The following is a 12,353-nucleotide window of genomic DNA, read 5'->3' as shown; positions in this document are numbered from 1 at the left end:
AATAACTAAGATATGTAAACAACCTAAGGGTCAATCAATAGACAAATGGATAAGGAAGATGTGATATCTATATCATCTATATCTATATCTATGTATACAGTGGAATATATGCAGCCATAAAAAGAGATCATGCCTTATGAGACAGCATAGACCTAGAGGGTATTACACTAAGTGAAACAAGTCACTGAGAAAGGCAAATACCATCTGATTTCATTCATATGTGAAATCTAAAAAAATCAATCAATAAAAAATAAATAAAAACAAATAAAAAAGCAGAATTAACCCTATAAATGCAGAGAACAAAATGATGGTTTCCAGAGGATAAGGGGGGTAGAAGCCAGGGAAGATGATGAAGGGGAGAGGGAGATACAGGCTTCTCATTACAAAATGAATAAGCCATGGGAATAAAAGCATAGCCTATAGTCAATGACATTGTAATAGCAATTTAAGAGGACAGATGGTAGCTACACTTGTGAAGAACATAGCATAATGTATAATCTTGTTGAGGGGCGCCTGGGTGGCTCAGTCGATTGAGCATCTGCCTTCAACTCAAGTCATGATTCCAACATCTTGGGATCAAGCCCTAGGTGGGGCTCCCTGCTCAGCAGGGAGCTTACTTCTCCCTCTGCCCCTCCCCCTGCTCATGCTCTCTCTCTTTCAAATGAATAAACTTGTTGAATCACTATATTGTATACCTGAAATTAATGTAATATTTTGTGTCAACTGCAAATAAAATAATTTAAATATATATATTGTATATATGGAATATATATATTATACATATAATATATATAATTCCAAACTATACTAAAAATTATCTTCCATATATATATTATATATATATATAATTCCATATATATATGGAATTATCTTCCATATATGGAAGATAATTCACAAGAGAGCTTGATATCCTGCCCCGTCATGTGATTCAGGGTCATCAGTTTTTCTGCACAAACGAGCATGTCTTTCCAAACTATCCTAGTTACTTGGAAGGGAAACTCAATATAGTCAATAGTTAATCAAGTCATCTAAAATAAACTTGAAAAAAATATAGATATAGATATATATGTGTGTGTGAATACATATTTATGTTTAGATTTCTCCTTTCTTAGATATTCAAAATAATAATATTCAAATTATGTGGATATCTTTAATCTGATTGTTTTAATCTAATAATGCATCATGGAGATTTTGCCATAATAGTCAACAGAGATATTTTTACACTTTTTATAGCATCGTGTACTACATAGTATGGCTATATCATAATTTATTAAACCAGTATTCTATTGATGGACATTTGAATTGTTTCTGATGTTTATCATTTAAAAGTAGTGTTTAAGAATAGTATTAAGCATACGTTTATTTATTCATTTTTTTGGCAGTTTGTCTTTGGTGTAATTTCTTACAAGTGGAAATGCTGGGCCAATGGGTAAATTTTATATATATATATGTATATATATATACATGTACATATATATATAATTTAATTAGATATGACAAATTCTCTTTCATTGGCAGTACCAGTTCCATTTTGCATTCCCACTAGTAATATGTAAGAGTTAAACACACTTTGTGGAAAGCCCATTTATATTTCAAAAGATAGTGAATAGGCAAATTATAGAATAAGAAGGAAATGTCTTGCTAAAATTCTTTTTTATTGGTTATAGGCAATGAAATCCATAAGTGGTCATCACCTTGTTGAAAGAAAGTATGTTCAATCCTTTATTTTTAAATTAAACAAATGAATAATCCAGAAGAAACCTTTCGGAAATTTTCTTTTCTTTTTTTAAAGATTTTATTTATTTTTATTTATTTATTTATTTATCAGAGAGAGAGTACAAGCAGGGGGAGTGGCAGGCAGAGGGAGAAGCAGGATCCCCTCTGAGCAAGGAGCCTGATGTGGGGCTCAATTCCAGGACCCGGGAGGGATCATGACCTGAGCTGAAGGCAGACACTTAATGACTGAGCCACCCACGCGTCCCAAAATTTTTTCGTGGAAACCATACATTTCTAGTTATACTAAAATTCTTAAATAAAAGCTTTTATAACCTGGTTACATCTACCTAACATTTAGAAGAATATCTAAATACACCCCATAAGGGACACAGACAGCAGATTCTCCATATATGGGTGAACCTTTTTAAAAAGCACTCCACCAAATTTTCCTTGGCTGTTGCATTCTACCATAGTAATCAGATTTTTACCAGTACCAAGAATTATTCAGCTTAGACTTTCTTATATCTCTCTATTCATATTCCTCATAATTAAGAAGCAGCTGTTTCTAGCCTTCTCTGACAGCAACTGTCAGCTGCAGATGGGATATTGATGATCGAGGAAAATGACAGATTGCTTAATGCCAGTGACTTAATACCACATTGAGGAGTCATAGAGATACAATATCTACATTTTACATCTTTACCTTATAATTGGCTTATTTCTGTCAGATTTCAGCAGGAGGTCTTACAATTTCTTTTAGGATAAAACCATGAATATATGATAAGACATACCTATAGCTATATCTCATGCTCTTTCTGTATCAAAATCAAATACTAATAATCAAACACCTTGTTTCAAGCAAGATTTGTTATTAACAGATTTGTCAGATTATTTACTCTATGATTTCCTTTTGTATTACAGAACTATTCTAAATTAGACAATACATAATGAAGGTTTATATATCATTAACTCCAGCCTAACTTTTCAATTAAAGAAGAGAATGGTTACTGGAGCTTTCTTTTAGAAAGTTATTTATTTTTGCTTTTCAGAAGGATAACACAGAAGCGGAAGAGAATCTCAGGGACAAATATATGGTGGTTCTAATAATTACAAAAGCTTCTGTTGTGTATTTGATTTCAAACCATATATGAATTATTTAATTAACCCTAAGTTTAAAGTGTAGGAAATGTGCACTCAATTGAAACAATGATCTAAAAGTGCTAATTCCTTACAAGTTATATAACTGAATTCTTTTTCTTTTTCTGAAAAACTATCAATGGCTTATTGCACATGAAAAATGAAGAAATAGAATAGGTAACATTCAACTTAGAGATATGATGGGAGAGGCAATATCTAATCATATCTGTCCAAGTTAAATCCCTGATTGTATTCTGTATCATTATATAGATGCTTATACAAATAAAATATCTACAGGTGAAGAGCAATAGGAGTGTTGTTGTAGTTAAGACTGTCTAAAAATAGTTGGAATATTCTTAACTCCAGGGGAAAAATGCACTAAATTTTTTTTAATTTTTATTTTTTAAAGATTTTATTTATTTATTTGTCAGAGAGAGAGAGAGCGAGAGCATGAACACAAGCAGCGGGAGTGGAAGAAGAAGCAGGCTTCTCACTGAGCAGGGAGCCCGATGTGGGGCTGGATCCCAGCACCCTGGGATCATGACTTGAGCCCAAGGCAGACGCTTAATAACTGAGCCACCCAGGCGCCCCTGCACTAAAATCTTATATTAGGTTTATTTTGTTTTTATTTTCTTTGTTTTGTTTTATGTCTTTTGCTTTTGCACTGAATCAGACTATTTTTGGAGTAAAATAATTGTGATGAGAAATCCTACAATAAAACGGGATTACCTGTTTCATTTAAATATTGCAGCAGAATAACCTTTAGAACGAGTAGTAAAAAAAAATCAGCAGTTTCTCTGACATTACTCTTTTAAGTTTTTTAACATTTCATATTTACAGAAAATGTGCAGAAAAATCACCAAGAATTTCCATGTTTTACCCAGATTCCCCAAATGTTAACACTTTATGTGCTTTACCATTTTATCTATCTAACCTATTTATCATCTAAATTTTATTTCTTTTTTCTAAACCTTCTGAAAATAAGTTGTAGACCTGCTTTCCCTTTGCCTTAATTATTTCAGTATGTGCTTCCTAAAAACAGAAACTTTTTTACATGAAATAGTAGAATTATCAAAATGAGGAAACTACTGGTAGTCCGTAGATGGGGAGAGACAAATGCCAGTAAATCTGCCTTGAGGAGCAGTGTTTTCATGGCGGTCTAGCATGTGACACCCTCCCTGGACCCAACACATAGGTACTCAGCAGCTGCCATGAACTCTGGAGCCCTGAGGATCCACAGCAGAGGACATTTCCAGGTCAAAAGTGAAAAAAAAAATCCAAATATAAGCCACTTTGGGGCAAGTATTTTACAGTGACTTACCTTCTGTCACCATATCTGGGAGGGCAAGTTGAAGAATTCTCAGCAAAGATATCAGATATCTTATTTCAAATAAAAGGAAACCAAATTTGCACAAACTTTGGGAAGAATTTCTTCTGTACTAAGTCCAGAATCTGCATATACTGCACAGACCACTTCACCTCATGCCACCCATGATGGAAGTTCTATTAAGTCTCTACATTCAGTGTGTTTGAGCAGAGGAAAATCATTGGTTGAAAAAGTTATCAAGGATTATGATTTTATTCCTTCAAATAGTATATTATCAAGTGCTGTATCATGGGGAGCAAAAATTGCTTCATATTGATGAGGAAAAGAGTAGGTATTGGCACCCAGAAAGCAAGAACAGGGAGACTCAAAAAACCTTTTGTAAAGGTGGAAGATACAAACCAACTTTATAGATCATTTTATCTTCAGCTGACCAATATGCCTTTTATAAATTACTCTATTCAGAAGCGCTCCAGTCCATTTGATGTAGATAAACCATCTAACATCCAAAAGCAAACTCAAAATCCAAACAGATGGCAATAAATGTGGTGGAATCCCGATTCAATGACATTTGAAAGAGAAGAAAAAATGGATACTGAGAATAATACTTGCAGAAATATGAAGCTCTTGAAACTCATCTTCCAAGTGAGCAATACAGAAACTGCAGAGTAATCATTACCAAGTTCTTGATGATATTGTGTCTAAGTTAATTTTTGACTTTATGGAAAATGAAAGGGACATGCCTAAAAAGAAAATAATAAAATACAGTATTTGATCCCTTTTTCCTATTATTGCAACTATCCTGAAAAAAATCTGAACCAAAAGAAAAGCTAAGATTGCAACATTTTTCTCAGAAAGATTTCAGAGGAAATAATGTACGAGGAATTGAGCAGTTTCCTATTTAAAGAAACCTAGGAACCTGAACAAAAATTTGTGTTTATTTCAGAATGCATCCCCTACCCTTCAAGCAAATTGAGAGGACTTGATGAGAGACAACCAGTATATGTTCCATGTTAAAAATCCAGCAGAAAATGGTATAAAACAAAATTTTACAAATCTACCTCCACATAAAAATAAATAGGGATGCATTCCTGACATTTATGAACCTAAATTAATAATAAATGAAAATGACTTAGAAGAACTAAGGGTAAATCACTGTCCATGTAAGCTACAGGTATCTGTACAAGTTTCTAATGTCAATACAGGTAACACTGCATCTCAACCAAAACAAAAGTCAGATGCTGTGCTTTTTCCAGCAAAGGATCTGAAAGAAAAGGACCTTCACCCAGTATTTGGTCATGATTCCAGACTGTTAGCAATAAACAATTCACAGAAGCAGCTAACAATTCAGGCAAAGACTCCATTCCAAAGTCCTTCTAAAGAACCCAATGAATGTGAAAACCAAGAATATGGATAGTTTACCTTTTGGTAAGATCCATTGGAAAGTGAAAATATTATTAAGAATGAATAAAACAGAATCTGGAATCAAGTGTGGAATTTGATAAGGAAAAAACTGAATTTCTTATTATACAAGAAGGAAACAGAGTTTGTACCTCACCAGTACAATCCCTGCTGGACTTATTTCAGACTAGTGAAGAGAAGTCAGAATTTTTGGGTTTCACAAGCTATACTGAAAACAATGGTATAGGGGATGCTTTAGATATTTGGGAAGAGGAAAATTTAGATAATCTGTTGTCAATGTTTTTCTCTTCCCTTTCAACTTCTGCAACTTTACTGACTTTTAGACTTAAAAAAATAAATATCTTTCAGAAGTGGAAAAAAAATCAGGAAACTACCATTGATACAAGTCTATCAGTCAACATGTAGACCTTACAGATATTTTTTCCAGTTGGCAAATGAATAAATGCACTCAAAAACAAATTCATTTTTTCCATTTTCCTTTAATGAGCATTTACTTTAAGTTTTCTATTTTATTTTACAGCATTCACAATTTTTTCTATATTTTTCTGTTATAATAATGAGAAAATTGGTTGAAGTAATACATTTATACATGGCCTTCTGACATGCATCAAGAGAAAAGATTATTACCAACTCTGGCTGAATGGAAACTTCTATCATCCCATATGCATTATGTTTCCAGCTGACAGTGTTTTTCTCTTATTTAGTGTAACCAACCCACACACTAGATTTGGGAGATTAAGAGGCCTCAAGAAATAGTGCTTTTTTAAACTTGGAGCCTCAATACATAGAGAGTTACAAAGAGATTAAATAGATGGAGAGCAAAAACTCACTTTGATAGCTTCTATAACTAAATGGGAGAATATGCACTGAAGTCTATTAGTCAATGAGAATTGCTAATAAATACCCCAGAATCATGAAAGCCTAGCACATCTAACCAGCAAAGTGGGGCAACCACATGCCTTTTCCTCAGGGAGAAGCTTCTCTAGAAATATCACATGGCCTTTCAAATCCAAAAGTGTTATGAATGAGATACCTTGAACAAATCTTCCAATGAAAGCACTAAGTATTTTAGAAAACATTTTTTTCAATTGTAATTACTCACTAGACTGAATTTATAAGCAAATAAACAGAAATCTGACACTAATGAAGAGCAAATCACTGGATTGGAGGATAGACCAAAAACATTTAGCCAGCAGAGAGTAAAATATATAGAATACAAGATGTAAGACAGAATCTATTTTTGATGTTTGACTACTGACACTTTCAAGCCCAACTTCTCCCCAATTCCCTTTTGCCCCATAACTCATCAGGTTGATTAGAAAGTCCAGGATCTCCTTCCCTTGATGCTGCGCAAGAACTACAAATAATGCAAATTGTGCTTGGGAACCCTAATGTCAGTCCAGCCCTCACCATAAGAAGAGAGCTACTGACTGGAACCTTTCTTCATCAAGCCAGTTTTGACCAGCTTGGGTACCACTGTGTTTTCCATGGAGTGCCTTCTGATATGAGTAATAAATCTTTTCATATCTTCTGGTTTAGATGTGACATCATCAGTCTTGACATCTGAACCAATTTTGAGTAGATGGGAGTAGGAATTAATTCTGCTTTCCAGGGGGGCAATCAAAAGGTACATGAAAAAGAGCACAGTTAGGTTGTAAACCATCTCCTTCCCATAGGATTTAGTAAGAATTTTTAATAATTTTATGCATAATAAAAATTTTAAAGTAAATATTCCCCAAATTTATTGTCCTCAAATTCTTTCATCACATTTCTGTAAAAATATAAACTTGGATATTATCAGAAATTAACTTGATGTTATTATGTTTTCACTCTCTGATTATCAGGGTCTTAACTAGCCATGTTTTTTGAGATTTGTTTTCTGCAGAGTCAAAAATGAAGCAGGTGTCTTAAAATTAAGTTGCTATTTTTTCTATCACATGTCATCATTTAGAAATAGTGATCATAGACTAAAAACCTGGTTATTAATTGGAACTTGTTTAGACCATGAAATTCTAACCTCACTCTTTTCCACCTGAATGACTTGGTATTATTAAACTAGAAGAAGCAAAACATATTTTTTAAATTATTTTTAAATAGATGACTTAAAAGGCCTTTGAAAAGATAACTTCTACAATTACAAAATGCCACCTTTAAAGTTGTATTTTGTCATGCTTCAAATGTGAAACTTTAAACAGAGTTTTTAAAAATCTCTACACCTTACATAATCATAGGTGTAACTTCATTTAAACATCCTTTGATTAGAGGAGCAAAATAATCTATATGACTTAAGGTTGACAATTTTATTATTTTGGAATTGTGGGTTTGTGGAATTGTCAAAAAAGCACCAGCCTTGAATGTATCTAGCACTTTCACCTCATTCTTTGGAAATGGGTTTCTCCATTGCTAAAAAAACAAGATTGGACTTAATATCACCTAAGCTTTCTTCTACTTCTAAAATTATGTGATTTTCTTTGTGACATATATCCCAAATTCAGTAAAGTCATTAATTTTAGAAAACCTTGAGTACATAATTAATATTATTAGACTTGATGTTTACCAGAAGTGGGTATTTTATGTTTATTTTTTTCATCTACTTCTTTTTCTAATTTTTTAAAAGATAAAAGTAAAATACTCTTACTTTATATAAAAGTAAGTACTATTCCATTTTATATACCACATCCTCTTTATCCATTCATTCATCAAAGCACTTAAATTGTTTAAAAATTTTGGCTATTGTAAATAATGCTACAATGTACAAAGTACAATGTACAAAGTAAGGGTGCATATATATTTTTGAATTTGTGTTTTCATATTCTTTGGATAAACACTCAGAAATGAAAAACTGGATTGTATAATATTTGTCTTTTTTATTTTTTGAAGAAACTGTACTGATTTCCCTAATGGTTGCACCAATTTATAGAGTGTATGGGGTTCCCTTTTCTCTACATCTTCACTAAATTGGATTGTTTTATTTTATTTTTTTTATTGTTAAGTTTTGTGAGCTTTTCATATATCAGGTATATGATTTACAAATAGCTTCTCTAATTCAGTGGGTTGTCTTTTAATTTTGGTGATCATTTCCTTCACTATGCAGAGGATTTTTTTTTTTAAGATTTTATTTACTTATTTGACAGAGAGAGACAACACAAGCAGGGGGAGTAGGAGAGGGAGAAGCTATTAGGTCTTACATTCAAGTCTGTTATTTATTTCAAGTTAATTTTTGTGTATGGTGAAAGAGAGTGCTCTTGTTTCATTCTTTATTGTTTGGCTATTCAGTTTTCCCTGAGCACTTTACTGAAGATGTTTTTACTCCATTGTATGTTCTTGGCTCCTTTGTCATAAATTAATAGTCCCTATATGTGTGGGTTTATTTTGGGGCTCTCAATTATGTTTTATTGAACTGTGTTTGATGCCAGTACCATACTGTTTTGATTATTACAGCTTTGTAGTATAGTTTGAAATCAGGAAACATGATACCTCCATCTTTGTTCTTTTCCAAAGTTGCTTTGGCTATTTGGGATGTTTTGTGTTTCCATATAAATTTTAGAATTATTATTTTTTATTTCTGTGAAAATGCCATTGGGATTTGGGTAGATATTGCACTGAATCTGTAGATTGCATTGGGTATTATGGACATTCTAACAATATGTATTTTTCTTTTATTTTATTTATATCTTCTTCAATTACCTTTGTCAATGTCTTATAGTTAAGACTTGATATTTAAAACACAAAAGAACGAGGGGTGCCTGTGTAGCTCAGTGGGTTAATGTCATCATTTCAGGGTTATGAAATTGAGCACCAAATCAGGCTCCATGGTGGACATGGAGCCTGCTTGAGATTCTCCTTCTCCCTCTCCCTCTGCTCCTACCCCTCCTCTAAAAACAAAAACAAAAACAAAAAACCTGAGAGTAACATCAGTAAGATGACAAAATAGAAGCTTGAGCCCCTGGTACCCCCATGGAGAAACAAACCTAATAACAATATATGAGACAAATTATCTTTATGACATTTCCAAAAACCAATTTAGAATGTGCAGTACGTCAAGCAAACACAAAGCCAAAAACCACATCAAAGTAGTTAAAAAGTTTGTTGCATTTGACAGCTAAAGCCCATTCCCTTTCTCTAATATGTAAATGGTGGTAAAGATGGCTGGATGTTTATCTAATTCTAATTGACCTTTTTCTGCTTAGATATTTAAAATTCTGATAAAGAAATATTAAAACAATTATAGAGATAATACATTATAATTAATATTGAATTCTTCATTAGAATTTGGATCAATATTTTTCTCAAGACTAACAGAACACACACTTGATGACTGAAGCTTGATCTATATAATAATAATAACATTTTTGTCAAAATGAAACATGCTTTGTAATATCAGATAAAAAGGAATCTTGGCAAATATCTCAGTGCCACTTCTTTTTTTAACCAGTTCTATGACTGTATAATTTGCCATATTCCATTATGGGATTATCTCCACAAATAGTTACAGCTTTTAATATACACACTTTACCTTGGTGTTTTCTTGAGAAAGGGATTATTTATAATTTTTCAAAGAATTTATCTGCAGTTCAATCCACCTCATAGAGCATATATGTACTTGTTTTGTGTGTACAATTGAATTATGGTTTTTCAGTGTTGTACAAAAAATATACATGTGTAAACAAATACCTAAAAATAAATATTTCTTTAAATCTGTGACTGTTGATGAATGAAAATTTACAATAGTGTTGATTTCCCAGTGAATGGAGTTATTATTCACAATCCTTATCATGATGCTGGAGTTGTGTTTGAACTCATGTGTCTCATCAGCTCCTTGGTTACTACTCAGCCTGCTATGCACTTCAGGGACTATTGCAAACTCTTTCTTACCCTTGGGATTCCACAAGTCCTATTATTTTTTTCCTATAATAGTCTTTCCTACATTCTCACAAAATGAAGTTCCATTAATTACTTTTTCTTTCAAACTATATGTCATATTTTCAAAGAGCATCTTACTAATTTTCCAATCTAAATTCAATTTCATAGCAATGATCCCATTTTGTAAATATATATTTATTGCTGAATAATTAATTTGTTAAGTAGCTCATGCTTTGACTCAACTATAAGGGCCTGAATATGACTGATTTATTTTCCCCTGCATATTCAGCACCAAATACTATTCAGCATGTTGTAAGTAGTAAATGTATATTTGTTTGCAGAAACAATCAATAAAATAATAAAATAATTTTGTTAACTTCACATATAAGCTTGACTTTAGTCCCTGATATGTTACACAAAGAACACAGTATTCTATTTGGTGCTCATATACATTTATCTTGATAAGCTAAGATGCCAAGTTTCTTCTGAAGCAAATCTTTCACAAAATGGAATCTCCAAAATATAAGAAACTGTTCTAATTTAGAATATTCACACAATTTTCCATAGGCTCTGAAGATAATTTACTAAAGGAAAGTTGGAATAGGTTTGGATATATGCAGCTGTCCTTGAGGAAATGTGTCATATTGCATGTCTTATCCTGTGACCTTATTGAAGAATAGAGCACTACTTTGTACATTCTTTCCCAGAATATTTGTGTTACTTTATAACTTTTATATATATCGCCTTGGTTAGCAAATATAGTCCATTAATACTTCCATTCCATTGTCTGGTAAAAGAAGCCATCTAACTCAATATATTATGTCTACTCATGGTTTATTGTTGTTTGAGAGATATTACTTTTAAACTTTGAAATATCCTTTCAGCTCTTCCAAATCAGAACGTAATTTCCTAAAATAATCTTTAAAATGGAAGAGTTATTTATGTAAAACTCCTGACATCATCCAAATCTTTATTGATCACCTTAGTTGTAATGTTAATATCACTATCTGTTGCAGTTTAATATTTCTGGCTTCTATGTTTAGAAATATACTCCAAAAGGATAATACTTATTCAAAAAAGAAATAATAGCTTCATATAGTCTGGCTTGAATCAAATCACATTTTAAATTATTCAGGAATCGAGTAAATATTATCATTCTAAATTCCCTTTAAAGATAGCCACCTTAGTTTCATTTTCTCTAGGTTATTGTTAAATTAAGATAAATATTTAAATAAATTGATGTTGTTTAGTAAGTTTTGAGTAAGGAAAGAATTGTAAATTTCCACAGATCTGTCTGACTATATTATATGTGAATAAAAGCCAATTGAGTAAAATCTTTTGCTTTTGACAAGTAATCCTGCCCCACAATCACTAATAAGAAAATCATCTATAGAGTTATGTGAGGGAAATGCTTGTGGTGGATATGTTTGCCACAGAGATCTTCAGGGTGAAACTGCCTAGAACCTGGTGACTTTTCTCTATAAAGAAAGAAGCTGTGAGAGATATATTGGGTATGCACTTTGGAGTAGATTCCTTCCCTCCACTTAACAGCTGCATCATCTCAGATTGTTTTGGCTTGGAGGAGGGGAAAAGATAGTGAAGGAGTAGGGAACCCTATTCCATCTCGTTCCCTGAATTGAACTGGATATCCACCAGACCACTCTGAACATCCATGAAATCAGCCTGACATATAAGAAGATATAGCTGGATCTCTCCAAAGAGAATATTGCAGGTGGTTGATTTCAAGGTATGAAGTAGGGAGCCATGATTCCACAAGGACATATCGGAAAATAAATGGAATGGGGAGAGAGCCATGGGGATCCTACACCACGGGTTCACAAAAGCCTCCCATGCTGGGAATGGGGCACAGATTCACAAACTGGTAGCAGTA

At 32.7% G+C, this 12,353-nt stretch overlaps 1 pseudogene; it reads left to right on the top strand.

Annotated features, from left to right (window-relative positions):
* The first annotated feature begins 1,414 nt into the window (after positions 1–1,414).
* LOC114220911 (protein DBF4 homolog A pseudogene) lies at positions 1,415–6,004 on the top strand (annotated as a pseudogene).
* The last annotated feature ends 6,349 nt before the right edge of the window (positions 6,005–12,353 follow it).

This window comes from Eumetopias jubatus, unplaced genomic scaffold (genome assembly GCF_037043125.1).
Source record: "Eumetopias jubatus isolate StellerSeaLion01/CBP00866 unplaced genomic scaffold, mEumJub1_p1.0 scaffold_4, whole genome shotgun sequence".
NCBI lineage: Eukaryota > Metazoa > Chordata > Mammalia > Carnivora > Otariidae > Eumetopias > Eumetopias jubatus.
The sequence above is the reverse complement of the archived record's forward strand: the minus strand, read 5'-3'. Positions and strand labels throughout refer to the sequence as shown.